Source organism: Scyliorhinus canicula, chromosome 2 (assembly GCF_902713615.1).
Source record: "Scyliorhinus canicula chromosome 2, sScyCan1.1, whole genome shotgun sequence".
Taxonomy (NCBI): domain Eukaryota; kingdom Metazoa; phylum Chordata; class Chondrichthyes; order Carcharhiniformes; family Scyliorhinidae; genus Scyliorhinus; species Scyliorhinus canicula.
Genome location: NC_052147.1, coordinates 127,166,855 through 127,194,264, shown reverse-complemented (window position 1 = coordinate 127,194,264; position 27,410 = coordinate 127,166,855).

Genomic DNA, 27,410 nt, shown 5'->3' with positions numbered 1-27,410 from the left:
ATTCACCCCCGTGGAGGCTGAGAATCGAGGAGAATCGAGGAGGCCCCGGAGAATACCAGGTCATGCCCGCCAATGATATGCCAATGCCATTTCCTGTACATGCAGAGTGGAATGAATCGACGCTGCTGTCAAGACACCGGAGAATTGCAATTTGGCATGAAACCAGCGCCCGCCACAATTGTGGCCTCAAAACCGCCCAATCATCTTCCCCACTTTCGTCGTCGGCCAACAAAGAATCCCGCCTGGTTTCTCTGAAGTCCTCCCTGCAGGTTTTTAAAGCACCCGATTTTAAAGGCTTTTGAGACTGAACTTAATTGCAAGCATCATTCACACTTGATTCCAGCTCCACTTTTCCTGTGTTTCTGCTGCATGATGAAGGTGGAGTAATCTGAAGTAACTTGATGCAATAAAGGGGACGTAAAGCAAGCTTAGCCACTCCGAGATGTAAACAAGGTGCTTCTGCCATCAAAGCATGGGCAATTACTCTGGTGTTAGTTGCGTGTATTTCAAATTATTTCTAATTTATTCTCCATTGGGCCCAAGGTTAGACTGAGAAAAAGGAATTTCAGACATTCCCCCGGATTATGTACAAAACTGGTGCCCATTTTCTGTAACAGCATTGGACAAGGTGTTTGAAGAATGCTCTTCTCTGCACATGGAGGTGCCACAGTTAATTGTTATGAAGCAAGTAGTACACAAAAATAATATGATGCACTGTCAAGCTATATTTTTCTGTAAGAATTCTTGGAAATGTACATTATTGGTTTATTTACCACAGCAACACTATGGCTGTGATTCAATGGAAAAAGTGTCATTTTGGGCATGTTTGGTGGGGTGTTCCTCGATGGCCGCGTTGGCGTGATCGCGGCCTTTTTTTCTTGGCACTTAGTGTTTGTATGAGCCCCCATGAGATTCTTGCCATTATTTGCCGTCTCACCGCCTGATTTGCTGGACTCGCGCCTCAGTTTCTCACCGCTAACAAGGGGGAGCTGCTGTCACACACACCCTCACCACTCACTCCCAGTCAACACACAAGCAGGCAAGCAGCCACACCTGCTTCTTGCTTTGGGGATGCCAAACTGGTCAGGTTTCTCAACGCTGTGGTTGAGAGATGGGACATCCTGGGTGCCAGAGGAGCAGCAGCAGGGTCAGCAATGCTGCCTGGGAGGCAGTGGCAGCGGCTTTCCATGTGGGCAGCATGACCAGGGATGCCGTCTAATGTCGGAAGAAGACAAACGGCCACCTCCGAGCTGCAAGGGTAAGTTGTCACCTCTCTCCTGGCATCAGTTCCACCTGTCACCCCTCAAATTCCAAAACCCATCCTCCCCTCCAAATCACTGGCTGACACCTCGCACCATCCCTGCATCTGATCTTCGTATTTGTTCCTCAAAACCCCCTTGCATCCACCAACACAACCCCTTCAGGTCCTGGAGCGGTGCTCACACCTGCCACCTGTTATGGAATGCCCTGACCTATCAAGCGTGTGGCTCACAATGCCCTCTCATTGTCTCCGCAGGAGAAGATAGCCCATAATAAATGGTAAAGGGCCAAAGTGAGGGATGGAGTCCCAGAGCCTCGAGTCCTCACCCCTAAGGAGGAACTGGCCTTGGAGATGACAGGGTTGACTGGGGAGAGAGCAGTCACCAACAGCGAGGTTAGCCTGCACCACAGAGGTGAGGAACCACTGCCCCTTCAACCAGATGATCTGTCTCATGAGTAGCTAATGGCAGACAAAATTATACTTCCCTCTCGCTGACCACATGTCCATTTTCTCACATGATCACCATCTGATGAGGCCAGACCATCCGGAGTTGTTGCCTCCCCCCCACCACCCAAGAGAGCACCTTGGAGGAGAGCTCCGTGGAGACCACCATTGAGGCGTCACAGCTATCACCCCCACCTTCCAACTGCGCAGAGACACACACACTCGGTGAACAACATTAGTGGACAGGCTTCTGAGGCACAATCTGGTGAGCACCACACAGTTGCTGATGCACATCAGGTGGAGGAAGGAACATGCAGGTGAGTCAGCAGTCCGACGTCTGCTAGATCCCAGGACACAGCTGGGTCCCAGTCAGATGCCGAAACTCTGGACAAGGTTTTCCCAGAGCCGATGCAGCTGATTGGACACTACCGTGACATTCAGGAGGGGATGTCAAGACATATTCCAGAGAGTGCACAGCCGATTGGAGGAGTGCCAAAGGCTTTAAGTGCAGGACATGATGCCGAAAATGTGTGGCACCGAGGTCAACACTACTTAGGTGACGACCGCAGTGGAAAGCCTGGAATCCAACATCTTCACCTTGGGTGGTTGTTCCCAAGGCATGGCTCAGTCTGTGATGACCATGGCTGAGGGCCTCGACAACATATCACAGTCGCAGAGGGACATGTCCGATATGCAGGTGGACATTGCCAAGGCACTGCAGAGCATGGCCCAGTCACTGAGGACTATCACTAAGGGTGTTGACATCATGGTGCAGACAATTGGGGAACCGCCAGGACTGATGGTGCCAGATGTCTCAGAGGCATCTTAGACTCACTACAGCTGTCCCTCCATCCTGTGATGGCATCCGGGGGCTTTTGGTCATCCCCAAGGAGGCAGATGCTGGAGGCCAGCCCAGGGCCTTCTACCAAGGAGACAGCGGCGGCCTCTAGTTCTTCCAAATCCCCCATCCTGACACCGGCGCATCTCAAGGCCAGAACGCAGATCAGGGTGACACAGTGATGCTGTGGCCAGCTCCAGGCCCTCCAGAGGACGTCTGCCAAAGGCCACAGAGCGTGAAATGCAGCAGGCTGCCTCCAACTCTGAAAAGCATCCTGGGGACACACAGACGGAGCAATAGTCCACGAAAGGTCAAGAAGATGGGAGGGGGGGGGGGGGGGGGGGGGGGGAACTGAGATGACACTTGGGGGTCACTATCTGTAGCCGGGGGAATGAAAATGTGAAATATTCACTATTGAATCATGTCACACCTGATACATGTGAAGCTTCTGTCACTTTAATCTTCGTGGGCCTGCCTGCACCTCCACTTGGGCACAATGGTCCAAATCAAAAGTCCCCGATGCAGACCCCATTCAGAGGATGGGTGCGATCGCGCTGTCAGCAGAAAGACAGGAGTCAGACATTAGCACCAACTGAGGAGCACCAGACTTTTCCTCCCAGTGAGCGATCCCGCTGACAGTGCCAATACAGGCCCATCACCCTGGAGTGATGTTACACAGATCAATGGAGGTGGGACAGCGATATCGTGCAGGGGCAGTGTGATGGAGGGGTGGTGAATGGGGGAGGGGGGATTACAGGGGGTGGATTTTAAATGAAATTTTAATTTATTTATTCGTCCATGGGTGTGGGAGTCACTGGCTGGGCCAATATTTATCGCCCATACCTGAGGGCATTTAAGAGTTAACCACATTGCTGTGGATCTGGAGTCACATGTAGGCCAGATCAGGTAAGGGCGACAGATTCCCTTCCCTAACGGCATCAGTAAACCAGATGGGTTCTTATGCCAATCGACAATGGTTTCATGGTCGTCATTCGACTTTTAATTCCAGATTTTTATTGTATTCAAATCCTACCATCTGCCCTGGTGGAATTCAAGCCCAGGTCCCCAGACCATTGCCCTGGGTCTCTGGATTACTAACCCAGTGACAATGCCACTGTATCACTGCCTCCCCACATTTGGGGGGAATTGGGGGGAGAGGGGGATGGGGGGTAGGAGGGAAATGGTAGGGGAGGGGAAACGGGGGTGAAGATGGGAAATGAAGGGGAGAGGAGGGGGAGGAGGGACTGGGGGAGGGAGGGAAATTGCAGGTGGTTTATTTGACAGACAGCCTTGTGCTATGAGAATCGGGTGAGTAGGAGGACCTCCCCGCTTCTCTGGGCATGTCAGAATCTTGCCGCCACCTGTCCTCCATCCTCCAGCCGCTCGTTTGACCCCTGCCCGGGGGTCATCCTCTAGCCCATCCTAGTCCGTCTCCTCTTCCTCCTCAGACGAGGCCACATGTCCCCATTCCTCCTCCCCCAGCATGTCACCCTGCTGCTGTGCCAGGTTGTGGAGGGCACAGTAGACCACCATAAAGCGGGAGACCCTCTGGGGGGTGAACTGCAGTGCAGCACCAGAGTGACTCAGGCATCGGAACTGCTTTTTGAGCAGTCTGATGCACCGCTCAATGACAGAATTGGTGACATTGAATTACTCCGGGACCAGCTCCGCTTCCGGGGCCATGGAATAATCGCGATCCAGCCCCGATGTCAGCACTTAGGGCTGGATTCTCTGATTTTGAGACTAAGTGCCGACGCCGACGTCAGAACAGTGACGTTTAACACAGAAAAAACAGCGCCACAGCATCAGGCTGGTTTAATTGGGCTTGCACCATCGCCATGTGGAACGCAATCAATTCCAGGAAAAACGGAGCTGGATTTGCCAAGTCCGTGATTGGTGCTCGTGAAGCTCACATGCCGCAGCCACACTTGAACGATCCATCCCCGCACACACACCATCCCAGTTGTCGTGTTATTGACCCTGGGGTAACACAGACTGCAACTGGATGCATTAAGACAGGAAAGCAGACACCAAACTTAGACGTTGGTTCAATACGATTTTTTGAACTTCTGTAACAAGACGCACAACTTGCTGTGGGTTGCCACTCTACTACTCTAAGTATGCTAACTCTAACTAAGTGGACCAGGCGAGCCCTGAGCCATGTGTAGAAGGTGCTAACTAACATATACACCCTGACTGTCACTACAGTTGTCACCAGTGGAAATGAGGCGGAGTGCTGACGCCTCGTGTGTTTTATAGTAGGGAGCTCACTCTAGTGTTCAGGCTAGTGATTGGTTGTGTTCTGTCCTGTGTGTTGATTGGCTAACCTGTGTGTCTATCACTGCCTGTCTTTACCTCATGATGTGTTTAAGTGCATATTATGACACCAGACAACAAGATGGCTGGAAGGAGAGCAACACCACGGTTCAGGGTCGCTGAGCTGGAGACCCTCATAGACGCAGTGGAGGAGAGAAGGATGACCCTGTACCCCGGCATGGGAGGAAGGTCGCCAGGTGCACCATTCGCTGCGCCTGGGCGCAGGTGGCAGAGATGGGCTGCGCCGTGGGCAACATCGTCCGGACTGGCATGCAGTGAAAGGCAAGGAACTACACGATCTTCAATGGATGGCCAGTGTGAGTTGGCTGCTCCGTGCCCCGTCACTAACCCCGCCCCTTCACAAATGTGTAACCTGGTCCATCCCCCCCCGGGGGACGGCCGAATCCCCACCTTGCCCCAAATGCCACCACTCATGCGAGCCACCATGGCCAGGTGCCCTGGCCACTTAGGCCACCATCCACCCAACCCCTGGGCTCCATGCGTCGAGAAGTCTAACGTTTTTGCTGTTTGTGTTTTCCCCCTTGCCAACTCCAAGGAGAAGGCCATTCACAACTGCCGGGACCGTGAGAAGACCAGAGGGGGGACAACTAGAACTGCTCCCCCCACCATGCCCGAGCAGAGGGCGCTGAACGTGGTTGGCGGCCCGGAGGAAAGGGAAGTCACCGAGGCGGCGTTCGGCAGCGGACGAGGAAGTGAGACCCTGTTTAGTTGCGGATCCCAATGAGACATGTGTGGAAACCCCCCCCACACACCCCTCCTCCTCACCCCACCCCCACCCAACCCCTCATCCCACCCACCCCCCACACTCCTCACCACCTCACCCCACACACCCGCACCGCCATCACCCCACCCCCCCAACCCCATACATCCTGGCCTCCCCCTCAACCCGCACACCCCTCGCTCCGCACCCCCACCGCTATCACCCCACACCCTCCCCCCTTCACTCGAATCCCCCCAACCCCTCATCCCGCACCCCCCACCGCCATCACCCCACACCCCTTCTCCCCCTCACCCCATCTCCCCACCCCCTCATCCCACACCCCTACACTCCTCACCACCTCACCCCACATACCTGCACCGCCATGACCCACCCCCCTGAACCCGCACACCCCTCGCCCTACACCCACCCACCGCCATCACCCCACATCCCTTCTCCCCCTCACCTCATCCCTCCACCCCCTCATCCCACACCACTACACTCCTCACCACCTCACCCCACACACCCGCACCGCCATGACCCACCCCCCTGAACCCGCACACCCTCGCCCTACACCCACCCACCGCCATCACCCCACACCCCCGCTACACTCCTCATCCCCTCACACCACTCCCCCCCAACCCCTCACCCCAACCCCTCACCCCAAGCCCCCCCCCCCCGGGCCCGCTGTTTAATCTTACATGTCTTGTGTCTTAAAGGACCTGCCGGAGATGGAGCCGGTCCATCGGGAGACATCAGTCAGTGCCAGAGCCGGTGCCCCCCAGACAGCCGAGCACTGACAGGGAGAGCAGCCCGGCCATTAGCCCTCTGCCCGAGACTCAGGACACCCTGGAGCTCGGGTCGGAGGACAATACTGACTTTCTGTCACAGCTGTTTCCAACACCCTCCACCAACTTGGTGACGATTACCTTGGTTGGGCACATTAGTGAAGAGGCTTCTGGGACACTATCTGGTGCGCACCACACATCGCATCCAGTACAGCAGGTGGAGGTCGGAGCAGCCGAGGGGCCAAACAGTCGGAGAGCAGGCCAGCCCCAGGAACCAGCTGCCGTAAGGCAGGTCCTGGGCTTCTGGAATTTCCAGTCCCAGTCACATTGCAGATGCAGTCAGAGAGCCAGGGACTACAAGAGGAGATGATGGTCAGGAGTCCCTCCAACATCCTCCCATGTTTACGTGGGTTTCGCCCCCACAACCCAAAGATGTGCAAAGACTAAATTGCCCCTTAATTGGAAAAAGTGAATTGGGTACTCTAAATTTATTTTTTAAAAAGGAGTCCATCCGCGTGCAGGAGCAGGGTGTGGTGCCGGCCATGTGTGCCACCCAGGCCGACACCGCACGGGTGCTGTCCGTGGTGAAGGCATTGGGGCAACGGTTTTGGCTATGGATCAGCGTGTCCAAAGCTTGGGACATTCTGTGCAGGAGCTGGCCAAGGCCCAGGACAGGGCTGCCCTCTCACAGGCAGCCATGTGCCAGAGCTCCTCAGCACGGCCCAGTCACAACAGGCCATGACTGGAAATGTCGGCGGCATTGCCCAGGTGCTGGCTGGCGTGCCGCAGACACTGGGCAAAGTGACCCAGTCCGAGAGCGAGTTAGCCCAGTCCCAGAGGGAGTTGGCCCAGTCCCAGAGGGAGTTGCCCCATCCCAGAGGGAGGTGTACCAGTCCCAGAGGGAGGTGTACCAGTCCCAGAGTGAAGTGGCCCAGGCACTGGCTGATGTGGCACAGACCCACAGAGCTGTGGCACAGTCGCAACGTAATGTGGTGCAGACCCAGACGGAGATAGTCCACTCTCTATGCTCTCGGGCCTCGATCATGCTGACCCTGGTCAAGCCCAGAGCCGGCCTCCAGAACTGGCAGCGCAGATGGTGGGGAGCCTCAGGGAATGGCTCCGCTGGCACCCCCTCGTGCACCCGTGTGATGGGGCCCGTGCCGGTGACTCCTGCAGGGGAGGTGCCGGGACACCGCAGCACCGTGGATTTCCCCTCCCCCCTTCCTGACCCTTGTGCATCTTGTGGGCAGCGGGCAGAACAGGGAAGTACTACGTCACCCGGGACACCCAGGCAGTGGCTGGGCCCATCCAGGCCGGGTCATCCCACGTGAGGCATGCCAACAGAGACCCTTGTCACAGGGCAGGGTCACAGCAATCCGCCTCCAGTCCTGCTGTACCGTCTGGGAAACCACCTAGGTGTAACGTCAGGGCCCGCAAGGCCAAAAAACTAGACACCAGTTAGGTTGGCACTAGTGCAGGGCACAGTTCAGTTACAGGGGTTAGGGCACAGACTTTATATATTTGTTCACAATAAACACCTGTTACTGCCGTTACAACCTGTCTCTGTGCTCTGTCTGATGGGTGTGGGGGTGTGCTGGTCTAGGCAGGCCGGGGAGGGGAGGGGGCAGGGCGGCGGGAACCAGTACACACACTGTAGGAGGACCGCGCACCGCACCCTCCTTCCGAACCCCATTACCCACGTCCCGGCCGTCCCCAGAACCCCCACCCCAGGGATTCGACGGGACTGTGTGATGGACTGGCCAGCTCGCATGCAGGGATCACCGAGGTGGAAGGTGCTAATGTGGGCATGTGTCGGACACTTGTCATAAGATGCGGAGCGCCAGAGCCCATCGCAGAGCGGGTTGTCATCATCCTCCATCCTATGGACCAGACCCGCAAAAACTGCCAACCCAGGGCCCCCGCCACGTAATGCTGCAGGTATATATAACGGAGGGGTGTGCAAGCGGGCGGTCTGGTAGTGTGGGAAATGAGGGGGTATGGGTCAGGGATGTGGTGTCCATGCCTCTGGCCAGCCATTCCCCTCCACCCACCTCCCTCCTAGTCGGTGAACCTGGAGGCAATCATAGCGCCCGTGCGCATTGGCCCTGGCAAACACGTGTTGCGGCCTCCCCTGCCTGCCTGGGTCCCATGTCCTGCGCTTCCTCCCCCTCCCCCACTTCCTCCTTGTCGGACGAGGCCTGCTCTTCCTCCTCATCCTCCACCTCCAGCACATCGCCCATCTGTTGCGCGATGTTGTGAAGGATGCAGCAGGCCACCACGATGTGGGCGATCCTCTCTGCATCACACTGGAGAGCCCCTCCAGAATGGTCCAGGCACCTGAACCGTACCTTGAGGAGGCTGAAGCACCGCTTGATCACATTCCTGGTCACTGTATGTGCATCGTTGTAGCAGGTGTCTGCGTAGGTATCGGGCGCAGAGGTGTACAGTGCGCAGCTGATGGTCACAGACCAGCTGTACGTTTATTGAGTGGTACCCCTTTCGGTTTGTGTACAGCGGCCTGTTGTCCGCTGGTGCCTGTGGGGCAGCATGCATCCCGTTGATCACCCCCTGTGCCCGGGGCATACCGGCGATGGCTGCCCGGGCATCCTGGTGGCCCGGTCCACATCAAAATGGATGTATTGATCCGCCTGGGTGTATAGGGCCTCTGTAATGGCGCAGATGGACCTGTGCTTCAAGGTCTGTGAGATGGCCACCTGCAAAGGACCATAGGAATTATGGCCAACCCAGGACTCAGACAGATAGACAGCCTATGTGTAATTAAAACACAGGTAACCAGACGTGGCCGAAACCCCCGCTCATTTACATTTCAATGGCCCATTTTCCCAGGACAATAGGACTCCAATCAAGTAATCGGTACAGCCACAGACTGATCGGCGCCACTCCCCTTACTCAGAAAGCACAACTGCCAAGGTCAATGACCGCTAAGGACCCACCCAGCTACCAAGGCACCCGCCCTTTTATTGGCCGAAATCGAAGAGAGTGATCAGAGTCCTGTCGAACTATTGGGTCCAAGATTAAGGACCACCCCAAAGAGGAGAAAATCCCAGGGGGATAAAAGAGGGCGCAGCCATGTGTTCTGTCTCTCTTGGATCCGGCCTGTGCCAACCCAATTGCAGCAGGAACAGCCAGCTACGTTCAAGACCAACGATCGCTACCTGACGGATGAGTCCAGCAGACACTTCGAACCAGCCAAGTGAAATCCAGATAAAGGCCTTATCCATTTGCACAGTGCTGGTCGCCCTGAAGTTAAGTATAGGTTATTGTAGCTGATAGGTGTAGTTTAACTCGTAGTAGATATTGTGTTTGCATATTGAGATAACCCTTGTGTATGTAAATAAACCATCTTTTGAACTAACTAACTGGTTGTGTGGTCATTTGATCGATCTAACGGAAGGCTTGTGGTTCACCATCATTATTAACAGTGCAACATTATTGGCGACTCTGGTGGGACTCTGGTGGGACTTGATTAGAAGTGACATTGTCACTCCGAGAGAACCCACAAACTTTGAATCCAATTGTGAGAAAGAGAAAGAACCACAAGTGCAAGTCCCATAATTAACTGAATTTCGGAAGTGTGTACTAACCCGCATGCGTACCTAACAGGAAGAGTAAGGTAAACTCGTTAGAATTGTGTACAACCATCGAGGGATTGTGAGCCGGAAAATAGCTTAAGTTCAAATCGCCGCCTTATTCCCCTGTCCCAAATTAAAAGTAGAGAAAGAGATAAGAGAAGTAATGGCCACTAAAGCAATGGAAAGATTGATGAACCCGCAGGAACCCTAGGTCGCAGCGACTAACAGAGCAGAGTATTGCCCAATATGGGAGGAAGAGTTAAGGAAATACTTAAGTGGGAAAGGAATTTTTGCGCGAATGATGAGTCAAGTCCAGGAAAGGTGGGACAGACTTGGTGGGAGAACCTAAGCAAGCTTCACAAGAAAAACGTAGGGAAAGTCAGAAAGCTGATGGCAATAGTGTCCTGTTTGGCACTGTTGCGAGGCACAGAGGAGGTTGTGAAGACGCTCCACAGGCAGTTAGTTGAGAAGGAAGAAAAGAACGAGGGAAACAGTAACGAAAGTGGGATGATAATTGAGCAACTCCGGGAACAGTTAGCAGCTAAGGATAAGGAAATGGCCGATGTAAAACGTGCACATCAATCTTGTCTATGTCACCTTAGTAACTTCCAGATCCAGTATGATAAAGCCGACCAAGATACACAGCGCGCAGTCCTGGTAAGAGAGGAAACAGAACAATAGGTCGCCCAACTAACTAGCAAATGCGCAGATCTAAAAGCAGCTTTGAGAGCGCTCCACAGCTCCACTAAGGAACAGAGGCAGAGTACCGTTGACCATGCTGAATGCTGACAGATGATAGAATGGTTACAGTCACTACTCTCAGTACAGAATGGCTTCAGGTAGACGTTTGGGCAGGATTTAGATGAGGAAGATGCTCCCGATTGGCAAGAATGAAACTAAAGTGCCCAAAAATACGTAGAGGACACGGGAAATCAAAATCGAACCCCCACGCCCCAAAAAGAAAAGCACCCGCAGCATCGACTGCACAGGCAGCACACACCCCCACTCAAAATTCGACCCCCATGAATCCAGTTACCACAGAACGCAGGTCATCGGATCAGGATGAGACTGATATCGTTTACACCACCCCATTATCCATAACCCAATTAAGAGAAGCTTGCATGAAAATTATTCCATTCCAGCTCACCGCAGACCCGCACAGCTTCTTTGAGGAGGTGCGCCAACAAAACGTTATGTACGGCCTAGATGAGAGGGAGGAAGTAAAGCCAATAGTTATGAGCCTTAGCCAATCCCAATGGTCATCTTTGCCAGAACCCCAAAATGTAGCAGGAGGAACCCTACAGGAAATGAAAACAGCCATATGAGATGCCATCGGGTATAACAAAGGAGATCCAGTCGAGGGTTTAAATCACTGGAGGCAAAAGAAGGGAGAACATCCGACTGCATTTGCTGGTCACCTATGGATTCATTTCATGGCAGTCTATGGACAATTGAACCATGCACACCTAAATGAGGAGGACATCACAAAATGGTCCCGCACCTTAGTCTCGCATGCCACAGACGCAGGTCAAAGGATTGTGTAAACTACGACCCCGCAGACCACACACACAATGAGGTTTGGGTGCTTAAACGACTTTCCAGAACATGGGAATAAACCCTGCACCGACAGACAGATCAGGACGGAATAGAAGCAAACATGCACCCAGTTAGGACTAGACAGGACACAGCATGGATAAACGAGGGTAGACACGAGGAACAGCACCCCAGATCACAGGCACCATGAGGTTGTTACAATTGTGGCTTTGTAGGGCATTACACCCGCGATCGCCGCCAAAACCCCTCGAACCATCAACGATACCAACAACCAAACCCCCCACCTAGGAACAATGTTCGGCCCCCGCATAATCTTAGCGCCCATTCAGATGACTTAGCGTTTAACTCCACAGATTGATGGTGTTCGGACTGCCCAACTTGGCTCTGTGACACACGCTGGGACAAATCAGGCAGACCAGTAGTTACAGGCACAGTCCGGGGACATACAGTCGATTTTCTTTGGGACACAGGAAGATCCCCACCACTTTGAACTCCCCCACCATGTTTCAACAGGACAAATGGCCCCCCACAGACACCATCACCCTGAGTGGATTAACAGGCCACATGCAACAAGGATATTTCACAACTCCCATAACTATCCAGATAAGGAACATTAGCAACAAACACCCTGTTTTTTTAGTTGGCTTACCCCAAACTGCAGAGCACATTTTAGACATTGATTTTATGAGCTCCCATAACCTTTGTTTGACCCAGTAAACAAATGTGTCTGATAAATGGCTAAAACTGCTAGGGATCCCGCTACGCTCACAGTAGGGGATTATGAAAACAGAATTTGCTCAGACGGGACTATTGGTTTAATCCGCTAACAATTAGTGCAGACCAGACGATTAGAAAGGTCCTCATAAAACACAAAGCCTTGTTCGCACAACACAAACACGACTGTGGGAAGATCCCAAGTAGAGTGAAGATTTCAGGTCCCGATCCAAAGCCGTAAAAGCAATACAATTTCCCACAGCAAGCCAAGGGTGCGATTTCAAAGGTTATTAACAGTTTGTTAGACCAAGGAGTTATTCGACCTGTAGCTTCCACAAATAATGCACCAATTTGGCCCGTAAAGAAGCCCGATGGTTCATGGCAACTAACGATCGACTACCGAGAAATTAATAAGGTAACCCTTTAGCAGCCCCCACTGTTGCCACGAATCCCGTGACCATGCTCAAACAGTATTTCTCAGTGCTGGACATCAGCAATGGCTTTTGGTCCAGCCCATTAGACACGGCCTGCCAGTATAAATTTGCGTATAAGTTTCAAGGGCAGCAGTCCACGTGGTCATGCCTCCCACAAGGATTCCATAACTCCCCCTACAACTGGCCAACGGACTGTCTAGATTTTCCCGATCTGAATGCCTAACACAATATGTAGACGATCTGCTCTTGCAACAGACACAAAAGAGGAACACGTCGAGCTCTTATCGGAATTACTAGGCCTACTGCAATCAATCGGATGTAAGGTCAGTATTCCACAGTCAGTGGAAGGACGCACTGACTGTGCAGGACGGCATAGTTTTAAAAAATGGAATTTATGTGGTCCCCACCCAGGACAGAAACCAGCTCATTTACCAATTTCATGACGGACACGGATATCAGGGGATAGACAACACCAGTGCCCATTTAAGACCTTTGTGTTGGTGGATCGATTTAAAAAGCGATGCAACCCATTATGTTGAGAATTGCCTTATCTGTGCACAGAACAATCCTGTACGTTACTCAAAGAAAGGCCAATTACGTCACACCCGACCTGTGAATGGCCCTTGGACAAATTTGCAAATCGATTACATCTTCCCCCTTGCAGAAACAGTTTCAAGTACATGCTGGCTGTAATCGACATCTTTACTAAATGGGTAGAAGCATTCCCTCACGGCCAAACACAGCAAAGGCCACCGCTTAGATTTTGACCCAACAGATATTCACACACTGGGGTCTCCCCCGCAGCATTGAGTCAGACCAAGGTTCCCACTTCACCGGCAGTCATGCAAAATGTTTTAACAATTTTTGGGATCAGGCAGAAATTCCAGATAGCATATCACCCCCAATCCAGTGGCATTGTCGAGAGAATGAATTGAACTCTAAAAGCGACCATTCGGAAGATGGTGCAACAGGACAATACCACATGGGACACAGTCCTCCCATTTGCTCTCATGTTTATTCGGAACACCGTTTCTAGTTCCACAGGTTTCACCCCCCACACTCTCATTACCGGGCGGCCCATGAAGGGTATTGAATATTTATCAGGCCTCGATCTGGCAAGCGCTACAGTAACCGCCCTCACCCATGAAAAAGCAGTCCAACAGGTTACAGATAACATTAAAGCGGCACAATTCGCTGCAGCTGTCCGATTAGGCACTAGAAGGAAGCAGAGTAAAGCCTGCTTTGACAAAACTGTCCACCCCATAGAGTACACAGTCGGTCAGCAAGTAATGGTTTCACTTTACAACCCCAGTTCTTTCCTCTCCCCCAAATTTTCAGGACCCTACGCCATTTCCGACAAAGTGAGCCCCTCCGTGTACAAGATAACGTACCCCAACGGTAAAACTAGTTGGCTCCACACCAACCAACTCAAAGTCTATGGATCACAATGTAGCCACTCCCACCACATCTCTCTGGCAATAGGAGACGATTACACCCCGCCCATCGACAACCTCGTCCAACCCCTACACCAACCCTCCCCCAGCCATGCTGGCATTTATCCCTTGTCTACGCCCACAGACCTGAACTTGTCGCCGCCCACAAATACAGACTTTCACCTTGAACTTAACTCCGACGACAGCGAGAGCCTCCCGGATTTGATTGCTATCCCTGAACACTGGTGAGATCTCTCTGCCACCAGTCACCCCAGCTCCCGGAACCATGACTTGGATATCTTTGACCCCCTATATGCCCTCCCCCAGACACCACCACAGCCACCGCCCGACCACAGTAACTTGCCCTCCATTTCCACCGCCCCTATGCCTCACAACAATCAAGCCCCTCTTTGGCACCGTGACAACTCTTGCAGACTGGTAAGGCACGACGATTCGGACCACGCAACCAAGGCACAGAAATGGCAGACACGAGTCTGGCAACTGGGAGATGGTGATGGTTCAGATACTGAGTCTCGTTTCGGTAACGCTTTTACAACACTGTTTGGTACAGAACACTGAGGTGTCCAGACGATGAGAAAGAGACACCGCCTAAGTATTAAGGTGTCCAAGTTCTGATGGAGCCTTCACCCGCCTTTTTCCTTCTCCAGCACAGTAGCACAAGTGGTTAGCACTGTGGCTTCACAGTGTCAGGGTCCCAGGTTCGAATTCCCACTGGGTCACTGTTTGTGCGGAGTCTGCACGTTCTCCCCGTGTCTGCGTTTCCTCCGGGTGCTCCGGTTTCCTCCCACAGTCCAAAGATGTGCAGGTTAGGTGGAGTGGCCATGATAAATTACCCTTAGTGACCAAAAAGATTACGGGGATATGGTGGAAGTGAGGGCTTAAGTGGGTCGGTGCAGACTCGATGGGCCGAATGTTCTCTTTCTGCACTGTATGTTCTATGTTCTTCTACCACATGGTTTTAATTCATGTCGCCCTACCCGAGGACCTCAAATTCATCCGGTCAGTTAAGCTCGGGTAGTGGACTAACGGCACTAACTCCCGCCCTACCCGGGGATTCCACCCATTCTTCTCCCGCAGCAGCCCACATGCACCTCATGTTCCCGTCACTTCGTACGCTCTGGAATGGTTCTCTATATTCTGCATTGCCTTTGGCAGGCCTTAGTTTTACCTTCTCTACTCTCTCTTTGGTTGTGGTACAAAGAATGTATTTTGCCACGTTCCGCATGCTCATCCCTTCTTTCCTGTACCTCCCGCAACCCCCTGGTCATTCCCCGCATGCTATTTACACATATGACATAATTGGTTGCTGCTCACTGCTGCTATGCACGCTGCTATACACGACTACCTCTGAGCCCTGGGACGAAACTCTATAAAACTGGCCTCCCTGAAATTACTCTGGTTAAGATAAGCCTCAACCACCACTGGTTGCTAGTAAAGAAAAGACTGGTTGAAGAAATTGCCCGCCCAATCCCCGCATCGACAATAAGCTGCGAGAGTCCCTGTACTTTAAAAATTTGCATTTCTTGTCTCTCCAAAATGGTATTTTTTAAAAAAGAGGGAGTCAGACATGGTGACAATCATAATGGGTAATTGGAGTAAGGAGAGAAAGACTAATAAAATGAGATATTAACCAAAAATAATAACAGATACTATGCTTGCACCCCCAGGATTACACGGGAAAACAGACAACACAGGATGAGGCAAGGACTGCTGACATGCGTTTGGATCATCGCTGGACTTCTGCAACTGCGCACGCAACAGACTGTTGTTACAAACCCTACACAGCCCCGAACACTACCACCCAACAGGCCACCACCAGCCCGCACACTACACCACACATAAAGACAGACATCAAAAACCCCACTTGGTGCGAAAACATTGCCAAATGGAACCCCCTTCATACATAGTAATTGCAATAATCTGCAGTGTCATTCAGACACTCCGACTCAGTAAATGGTGAGCAAAAGCCTCCCGCTCCCTGATATATACAGTCCTTTCTTTGGAATTCAACAAAATGAACTCATGTAACAATCGCTGCTAAAAAAAAACCATGTACCTCTTTAACTTTATTAGGATTAAGTAGAAATATGATGCTGCTGTTTTAAATATTGTACTGCATATAAGTTCTTTGATATTCACCAGCAGCATGAGAGTAGTTTAGATAGCGTTAGCTGGAGATCAACTGTGCGGATAAATTAAATGTTATAGTGATCTAAATTATAGTAACCGTTAGAGATAAATTAATTTATGAATGTATTGATGGAATATTCGGTAAATGTCCCAAACCATAAGATAGAGTAGAGTAGAACCTTGCCTTGACCAAGGGTGACCGGCCCACCAAGGATGAACAGGGATCACCCAGGTAGTGTGGTCAATAGTGTGATCCACCACGCTTCGCGTTCAGAATCAAAAAGACAGAATGTAGCCATCTAAGATGGCTACCTGCAAAGGACCATGGGAATTATGGCCAACCCAGGACTCAGACAGATACACAGCCTATGTGTATCGAAAACACAGGTAACCAGACCTGACCGAAATCCCCGCCCGTTTACATTTCAATGGCCCATTTTGCCAGGACAATAGGACTCCAATCAAGCAACCGCTGCAGCCACAGACTGATCGGCGCCACTCCCCTTACTCAGAAAGCACAACTGCCAAGGTCAATGAACACTAAGGACCCGCCCAGCTACCAAGACACCCGCCCTTTTATTGGCCGAAATCGAAGAGAGTGATCAGAGCCCTGTCGAACTATTGGGTCCAAGATTAAGGACCATCCCAAAGAGCACAAAATCCCAGAGGGATAAAAGAGGGCGCAGCCATGTGTTCTGTCTCTCTTGGATCCGGCCTGTGCCACCCAATTGCAGCAGGAACAGCCAGCTAAGTTCAAGACCAACGATCGCTACCTGACAGATGAGCTCAGCAGAGACAGAGCCACTTTCTTTGAACCAGCCAAGTGAAATCCAGATAAAGGCCTTATCCATTTGCCCAGTGCTGATCGCCCTGAAGTTAAGTATAGGTTATTGTAGCTGATAGATGTAGTTTAACTCGTCGTAGATATTGTGTTTGCATGTTGAGAAAACTCTTTTTTTAACAAACAATTTCAATTAGGTATTTTTGGCATTACAAACAACAACGGTATAAAACAGTGTACAACAAACAATAAACATAGTGCAAACACCGACACCCGTCCCTACAAGTCCCGCCTATTTAACCCTCTATTCTACGCTACCCTAGCCCCCCCCCCCCCCCCCCCTCCCACCTCTCCCCCTGCTGATGATTAATTCTCCGCAAAGAAGACGATGAATGGTTGCCACCTCCGGGCGAACCCTAACACTGACCCTCTCAAGGCAAACTTTTTTTTTTATAAATGTTTTTTATTGAGTTTTCATATTTTATATATGACAAATTACAAATTATTAGAGAGAAAAAAAGAAAACACAAAAATTTAACATGAATATTTACAGGTAAGCATCTTCATAACAACAATTGTTGTCGCCCCCTTTAGCCAGCATACATATTTTACATTCCCCAATATGGCCGAGGCACATGTTTATAGGCATTTATTTATAGTTTGGTTTTGGGCCTTGGCTTGCCATCAAACCCCCATAACGAGCCCGTAACCCCCCCCCCCCCCCCCCCCCCCCCCCCCCCCGGCTACCTTCCCCCCGATTCCCATCCATTTTCCCCTGATTCTTGGCCACCCGACTATTCTTCCTCTTGTACGTTGGCCACAAACAGGTCCTGGAACAATTGCATGAATGGCTCCCACGTTCTGTGGAAGCCGTCGTCTGACCCTCGGATGGCGAATTTGATTTTCTCCATTTGGAGAGATTATGAGAGGTCGGACAGCCAGTCTGCATCTCTGGGCGGTGCTTCTGACCGCCAGCCAAACAGGATTCTACGGCGGGCGATCAGGGAGGCAAAGGCAAGGGCGTCCGCCCTCCTCCCCAGGAATAGATCTGGCTGGTCTGAAACCCCGAAGACCGCCACTATCGGGCATGGCTCCACCCTCACCCCCACCACTTTGGACATAGCCTCGAAGAAGGCTATCCAGTACTCCACAAGTCTGGGGCAAGACCAGACTTAATCTTCTCCAGGCTGAGAAAGCTCACCATGTCGGTTAACCAGGCCTCCGATTTTGGGGGCTTTGAGTCCCTCCAAGCTAATAGTATCCGTCTCTGGCTACCAGGGAGGCAAAGGCCAGAACATCTGCCTCTTTCTCCTCCTGGACCCCCGGATCTTCCAACACCCCAAAAATCGCCACCTCTGGACTCATTGCCACCCTTGTTTTCAATACTCTGGACATGATGTCCACAAGCCCCTGCCAATATCCCCTAAGTTTTGGACACGCTCAGAACATGTGGACATGGTTCGCTGGTCCGCCCGCACATTTTACACACCTGTCCTCCACCCCAAAGAATCTACTCATCCCGGCCACTGTCATGTGGGCCCGGTGTACCACCTTGAATTGGATCAAGCTGAGCCTTGCGCATGTAGTGGTCGCATTGACTCTGTTCAACGCGTCTGCCCATAAACCGTCCTCCATCTCTCCCACAAGCTCCTCCTCCCACTTACACTTCAGCTCCTCGATCTACGTCTCCTCTGCCCCATTAGTTCTTTGTAGATGTCCGAGACACTCCCCTCCCCCACCCTCCCCCTAGACATTACCCTATCCTGGATCCCCTTTAGTGGCAGGAGTAGAAAGGGTAATACCTGCCTGCGCAGAAAGTCCTGCACCAGTAAATATCTGAAGTTGTTCCCCCTTGCCAACCCAAACTTTTCCTCCAGCTCCCTCAAGCTAGGAAAGCTCCCTTCCAGGAACAGGTTCTCCGTCCTCTCAATTCCCGACCTTCGCCATACTCGAAACCCCGCATCCAGGCTCCCTGGGGCAAACCGGTGGTTGTCACATATTGGGGACCAAACCGATGCTCCCCCTGCTCCAAAGTACCTCCTCCACTGACCCCAGATCCTCAAGGTCGCCACCACCACGGGACTGGTCGAATATCTCGCCAGCGGAAACGGCAGAGGTGCCGTTATCAACGTCCCCAAGCTGGTGTCCCTAAATAAAGCTGCCTCCATCCGCTCCCAAACCGACCCTGCCCCCACCACCCACTTCCTTATCATAGCAATATTGGCTGATCAGGACTAATTACTGAAGTTTGGCAGGGCAAGCCCCCCTCCCCCGATTCCTCTCGAGCATCACCTTCTTCACCCACGGGGACTTACCCACCCAGACAAAACCCCAAATAATTTTATTAATCCTCTTAAAAAAGGACCGCGGGATGAAAATTGGGAGGGATTGGAATACAAATAAAAATCTCGGTAGGACTGTCACCTTAACTGTCTGCACCCTCGCAGCCAGCGTCAGCGGTTACGCATCCCATCTCCGAAATTCGCCCCTCATCTGCTCGACCAACCGGGATAAGTTCAACTTGTGTAACCGGCCACAGTCACGCGCCACTTGTATCCCTAGGTACCTAAAACTGTCCTCCACTAACCTAAACGGCAGGTCCCCAGCCGACCCTCCTGACCTCTTGCCTGGACTACAAACATCTAGCTCTTTGTCATATTCAGTTTATACTCCGAAAACCGGCCAAATTCCCCCAAAATCGCCATGATCTCACCCATCCCTGCCCCTGGATCTGGTACATATAAGAGCAGGTCGTCCGCCGTACAGCGAGACCCTATGTTCCAACTGCATTGCCTTCAAGCCCTCAGCTACTACTTCGGCCCTGATCGGGGCCCCCAGCCTATCCACCAGCTCCCTGCCCACTCTTGAGAAGCTCAGTCTGTCCAAAAAGCATCTTATCCCCTCGAGCCCCATGGGGGGCTCCGAGCGATAGAGTCTGCTGTAAAAGTCCCTGAGCGCTCTGTTTAGCCTAGCCGAATCCCCTACCAGATTCCCATCACCATCGACCACCTTTTCTATTTCCCTGGCCACCTCCCTCTTCCTAAGATGCTGTGCCAGAATTCTGCTGGCCTTCTCCCCGTGTTCATAAAACGCCCCCCCCTCGCCTTTCTAAGCTGCTCCACTGCCTTGCCTGTGGACAACACCCCGAACTCAGCCTGCAGCCTCTGACGTTCCCTTAACAACTCCAACTCTGGGGGTCGCCTCATACCTCCTATCTATCTGTAGGATCTCCTTCACCAGTCGGTCCATCTCTGCCATCGCAGCAGGGGTCCGAACATCAGCCATGTTATCTTCAGCTGCCACCTCCACCCAGCTCTTGCTTAACTTTTTATTTCTTCCTTTTCAGTCCCTTGGGGTTCTCCGTTCCATGCACCACTGTGCGGATCCAGAGCTTGATTGTCTGCGCCTTCAAAACCAAAACTCAAAACCACAAAAAAGTCAGGGAAAAAGGTCCAAAAGTCTGGCCAGAGCAGGAGCCACCAAATGTGTGACTTACTCCCTCATAGCCGCCACCGCATGTTGAGATAACTCTTGTGTATGTAAATAAACCATCTTTTGAACTAACTAACTGGTTGTGTGGTCATTTGATCGATATAAGGTAAAGGCTTGTGGCTCACCGAGATAAATAAATAGAGCAACAGATCTCGGACAGGTCCCCACTCTGCAACTGCAAGGATCCCGTCGTGTAGAGATTCAGGGCGACTGTCACCTGGGCGGCTGCCTCCTGCTTCTCTGGGGCACGCTCTGCTGCTGGACTCTCCGCTGTTGCAGATTCCTCCTCTTCGAGGAACACCAGCCGCAAGGCATCCCCGAAAGCTGCGGCAACTAGCAGCAACATCACCATTGCTGGTTGAATTCCAATATCCATTGTCTACAGGGGTGAAAGGCCAGCATGTTAGCACGGTGCATGCCTCTGTGCCAACCGGATCCACCGGGCAACATGGTGGCCCTGGTTTCCCCCACCACCATGTTTACATCCCCCCTCCCTACGATGGCGCACTCCTAGCCCCATTGGGCCCGGCACCATGACTATGACTCTCGCGTCCGTCCCTAATGCCAGGGGTACCATAGGCTGGCTATGCCCTTGCCAGCGCTATGCTCCGTGGCCCCCACCCAATGCCCCATAGGCGCTACAGTGAGCGTTGCCGCAATTTCGGGGTCAAAACCGATTGTTCACTCAATCGCATTTCCCGATTCCACAATCAGCCGACAGAAAATCCAGCCCCTAACCTTTAACATATGCAGTGTGCATTTACTCTTTCCTTTCATATGTATACATCAGGTCTGACTCTTTAAAGAAAATAGACCATTCAGATTTTTCCTCAGTCTTTTGAAACAAATGCCTATTACATTTGCAAGAGATGGATATTAACTGGCTGACCTGACCACAGACTGAAGCTGTAAGATACACAGAAGACTGGATAATTAAATGAATAAAAATGAATTGCTAAAAAGCAAATCAAGAGACTACCAAATGAAAAAGCATTTGGGATGATTATTGATGGCAATTGCAATCACAGCAAAACAGCGCTAGGAAATTAAATGAGCATCTATTATTAAATTAAATTTCATTTGATAGTTTGTGATCTTTTAAAGGATTTAGCAAATGGAAAATGGGGTATAAAATTCATTATGCTGTGCATGTATTCTGAGAATTGCCTGACCCAGTTGCATTAATACACCCGTAATAACCTATCTTCCCTCCCCAATACACCTAGGAGAAGAGTGTCTCCATAAGGATATGAAAATAGGTTGAAGTTTTCCATCCAATTGTTAGACACTGATTGGAACAGAACAATTTAGACAGACATTTGTGCCACAACACCTGGGCTGTGAACTATAAGACTGCGTTGAATTAATTTTTGAGTCTGTTAAATCATATATTTAATCTCAAATAAATCATGCACTGAACAACTGAGGTTTATCCTTTTTTTGTTCAGTTCAAACCTTTTTTCTGCTGTTTAACAGATGAGGGAATCATCCACCCACGATAAAGATCAGCTCGTCTTTCATCCTTTACAATGCTGAATAATAGCTCTGAAGTAGAGCATTGAAAGGATGGCTGCTTCCTCACAGTACACCAGAAAGAAAACATTTGCATTCCCTTCATTTCATTTTTGTTTTGTCACTGAGTATATTGTGTGACAGTGAAAGAACAGAGATCCTCAGCAGCAGCAATGCGTATCAGTGTGAGCTCAGATCCAGAGGACAGCAACCAGTAGTAATATTCACCTAAGCTACCTGCATATTATTACCAGACATGATCAGCTCACTACATCTTTTGCTCAGGATAACAAGCATGTGAACTCTTTGTTTGACAAATTATATGTGGGTGTATTGCTGTTCTGACAGGTCGGGAAGTAACCCTTTGTGGACTCATTGTGTTCCAGAGCTTTAATATCCCACACACAAGCTATTTCTATGTGTTTACTCAAGGCGTTCTGCAGCTAATAATACCAACACTGTTATGTTTGTCAAGATATTTTGATGTGTGCAGAGCTCACAAATATAAAACGCTAATAATCACCAGCTCATTTACAGTTTGTTTAGCTTGTGCAGTAGGCAGAGCATTTAATGAGTACAGCTTCTTGTGGTAAGTAGTGAAGCAATGGGGCCTCACAGATGATTTACAGTGTGTAAATTTCATGCACAATATTCTGAAGTGGAAAGATTTAAAACAAAAAATGTGAAACCATATCTGCAAAAATCAAATTTGGAACAAGTCATATCCGGAAATTGTTAGCGATGGAGTCCAATTAAATGAAACGGCTTAGTAAGGAGTGAGGAGTTCAGGCAGATTGTGTCCCTATAAGTAAGGGGTTCACTCAACTACAACAAGAGGATGCAGACAGTTTGCAATGTGAGGCAATTCTTGACCAGGGAATGAAAATGATTTCAAAAGTTACTGGAAGGTGTATAAATGCAACAGGTGGTACAATAACTTGCCATCACAGAGACTGATAATATGCCCACAGCACCCCCCACAGCAAGTTCAAATCTGAATGAATGGGCTAAGGTGGGACAGCTGAGAGGGAGAGGAGTGGGTATGTTGAGTGAGGTAAGGAGTGGTAAGAGGAGTGCTGAGTAAGATGGAATGGAGGCTGATTGTAATTAGAGTGGAATGGCCGAGTGGGAGCACATATAAACATGTGAACATACAGATATAATAACATACAAACATGCAAACAAAGGAACATATGAACCAGGAGCAGGATCAGACCACTCAGCCCCTTGAGTCTGCTCCACCATTCAATATGATCATAGTTGATCTGATTGTAACCTTAACTCCATATTCCCGTGTACCCCCAATAATCTTTCACCCCGACCGTAAACGACTCTGCTTCCACTGCCTTTTAAGGAAGAGTTCCAAATACTCACAGCCCTCAGAGAAAAGATTTTACCTTGGGGGAATTTCACCCCCCCTGTTTTCAGTGGGTAGGAATGGCGGCAGGGGTGGTCCCAAAACGGCCTTCTTGCTGGCGGGAGTTTGCCACTCGATTGTCCCAGCTCCTGTCAATGACGTAAAAGGGTTCCAGCCATGAAAGGTCATACATTAACATATACATAGCGGGCCTCCCCGTTGTATAGTCATCCCATGTAGGGATTCCCTCCTTGCCCTCCCCGGGCTGGCATGGCATCACGTCGATGGGGTTTACATCACCAAACGTGTACCTGACGTGGTGGACCACGCGGTGGGCCAAGGGCATAACTCCTTAAAGTAGTAGCTCCAAAAGTCCATCTGAGGGGCCCCATAATGCACAACCTATCCATCCCTCCCCTCCCAACCCCCCCCCCCCCACTGCCATACCCCCCCCAGAGACCCCCAAAAATGGGAGAATCCCTAACTAAAGGAACAGATACCTTCTAAATAGGGAAGCAACCCTCAGAGGCACCCTAAATATGAAGACATCGAACAGGGATCCCCTAACTCAAGGGAGCCTCCACAGGGAGCCCCTAACTAAAGGGAGCCTCCACAGGAGTCCCTAACTAAGGACCCCTCACAGATGCCCCCAGAAAAGAGACCATTGTCTGGAAGCTAGAGGGCAGGCCAGACAGGGGCAGTGAAAAACACTTCAACCACATCAAAGAGAGTTATGTGCTGTCAGTTGCCAGCTCAGCACTTCAAAATCACTCAAGTCTGAAGGGGCATGATTTCAATGCACTTAATTCTCTTTGATGAGGTTAATTTTGCAAAAATTGTGGTTACAGCACTTAGAGGTACTCGTTCATGAAGAAGATGAGTGAAGCAAGACATACAGCTGTTTTGTGGAAGCTGTCAATCACAGCCCACTAAGTGAAATGAATGAGTGGCTTGCAGCTAAAACATCTGAGGGATTAAAACACAGGCTGTTCTCTTTTCAGGAAGAGCAGACTATATGGTCAATGGAAGAGTCCTGGGGAGAGATCTGGGAGTTCAGGTCCATTGTACCCTGAAGGTGGCAACGCAGGTTGATAGAGTGGTCAAGAAGGCATACAGCATGCTTGCCTTCATCGGACGGGGTATTGAGTACAAGAGTCGGCAGGTCATGTTACAGTTGTATAGGACTTTGGTTAGGCCACATTTGGAATACTGCGTGCAGTTCTGGTCGCCACATTACCAGAAGGATGTGGATGCTTTGGAGATGGTGCAGAGGAGGTTCACCAGGATGTTGCCTGGTATGGAGGGTGCTAGCTATGAAGAAAGGTTGAGTAGATTAGGATTGTTTTCGTTGGAAAGACGGAGGTTGAGGGGGGACCTGATTGAGGTCTACAAAATTATGAGAGGTATGGATAGCAACAAGCTTTTTCCAAGATTGGGGGTGTCAATTACAAGGGGTCACGATTTCAAGGTGAGAGGGGGAAAGTTTAAGAGAGATGTGCGTGGAAAGTTTTTTACGCAGAGGTTGGTGAGTGCCTGGAACGCTTTACCAGCGGAGATGGTAAAGGCGGACAGGATAGCATCATTTAAAATGCATCTAGACAGATATATGAATGGGCGGGGAACAGAGGGAAGTAGACCTTGGAAAACAGGAGACAGGTTTAGATAAAGGATCTGGATCGGCGCAGGCTGGGAGGGCCGAAGGGCCTGTTCCTGTGCTGTAATTTTCTTTGTTCTTTGTTCTCTTTGAATGAAGACGTGCTGTTTCCAGGTAAGAGTTACAACTGTAATTTTTTTCACTGCCCCTCTCTGCACTGCTCTCTAGCTCCCAGACAGGGGTCGCTTTTCTGATGGGGTGCCTTTAGTTAGGGGGTCTCTGGGGCGGGACTCCCTATTTAGGAGTCCCTATGGGATGTTTTCATATTTAGGGGGTGCCTGAGTGGGCCTCCTTATTTAGGGGGACCTTGTGGGGCATCTCCCTATTTACGGTTTCACTGGAGTGGGTAGCTGGCCGGGTCACCCCCGTACTTGGGGGATGGGGGAGTGGGGGGAGGGGGCAGCACCCAAAATATCAGGAGCTAGGGGTTTTTTTGTAATGCGAAGGCGAGGGAGGCTTATTTGTGGTGGGGGGGGGGGGGGGTGCAGCTTTGGGACTTTGCAATCGGACTGGCCGCATTAAATAGCAGCCCGATGGCAGGATCCCCTCGACAATCCCTCATACCCTTCGCCATGCATAAGCTTGCAGGGCAAGGGATACTGAACTGTTTCGTGATTTGGGAGAGCAAATCAGTAGCAATTCTCCTCCAGCGGGGGAACACAGGGCGGGATTCTCCGTCGGCTGACGCTGGAATAGGGAAATGTGATTGGGCGGAGAATCGGTTTTGACGCTGAAATCGTGGCGGGCACCGTTTTCGAGTAATGTTGAAATTCCCGGGTGTTTCAACAGCGTCAATGCGTTCCACTCCGCATGTACAGTAAATGCCATTAGCAAACCTAACTCCGGGGCCTCTGTGATTCTCCGCCTCCACCGGGGTGAATTCCCGATGGCGAGGTTCACTTGTTTTTTAAAAATCGTGAAACAGGCACCATGGCTGATGAGGGACAGAGAGGAGATAGGACCCAGAGAGGAGCGACCATTAACTGCTTCAGCCACTGACCGGGCTGGCTTGGGGGGGTGCCCTGCCAGGGCTGGGGTGGCGGGGGTGGGTGACAGGGGAAGGTCCGGGGGGCAGGGGGGGGGGGGCGGGAGGCGGGGGAGCCCCCCCCCCCCAAGGTACTGGACAGTGTCCAAGCATGGACTGCCATTGCCACAACCTGCAAGGAAGCCATCTTGCTGCGCACCCTACTGACCACCTACCTTGGCCCCTGTTTCTGCAGTCACCGGCCGTCTGGGTGCCCCCACCCCACCACCTCCGCATTCCATCCTCCACCCCCGCACACCAGCCCCCACCCTCCACCCCAGCCCCCACCCTCCACCCCCACCACCCCTGCACCCCACCCTACGCCATACTCCCCCTCCAAACCGGCTAGCACCCACCAGCGGAGCATCACGTAGCCCCCCCAAGGGCAACAGCCACAGTAGCTTAGCGGTGCTGGACGGGGCCGTGGAGCATACTGCTGATAAGGGCAGTGCCAGCTAACGCTACTCCTGGCAACAGGGGTGGGCGCCAGAGCCTAACCAGTCCCCACAGTGCTGCGAACTGACGGGGCCCGGCATGCGGAAAGGAGGGGCAGAGAGGGAACATGCAGGGGGAGAGTCCGCAGTGCCAGCTGAAGCCACCATGTTGCTTGGGCACAGGGGTACGCACCATGCTAACATGTTGGCATTTCACCCCATCCAGACAATGGCTATTGGAATTCACCAGCGATGGTGGCCTTCCTCCTGATCGCCGCAGCCCTGGGGGATGCCTGAGGCTGTACGAGCTGTAGCTGCTCGAGGAAGAGGAAGATGCAGCAGCAGAGCGTGTTCCAGAGGAATAGGAGGCAGCCACTGAGGGTGGAGAGCCGGCCGCCCAACAGGCTGAGGAGATGGAGGAGGTGCAAAGAAGTTGCCGCATGAGGCCTTGCGTATACCGGCAGCGCTTGTCATTTGAGGACCTGCTGGACTGGGCATGCCATCGCAGACTCCAACTGAGCAGAGAGACAGTGCGACCCATCTGCCAGGTCAATATGAACCTGGCAGAGCGGGGTAATGGGTGAGGACACCCGCTCCTGGCGCCGTCACGGTGGCGTTTGCCCTGAATGTCTACACCACAAGGTCTGTCTAGGCGCCGAGTGGGGACCTGTCCAGAATCTCACAGAACTCGGTGTGCAGGTGCATCCATGCTGTCATAGAGGCCCTATATACCCAGTGAGCACAATAGATCCATTTCAATGTGGATGCCAGGGCAGCAGGATTCACCACCATCATCGAGATGACCCGGGTTCAGGGGTTGATCAACGGGATGCATGTCACTCCACGAGCACCTGCTGATGACAGGCCACTCTACACAAACCGAAAGGGGTTCCACTCAATGGATGTGCAGCA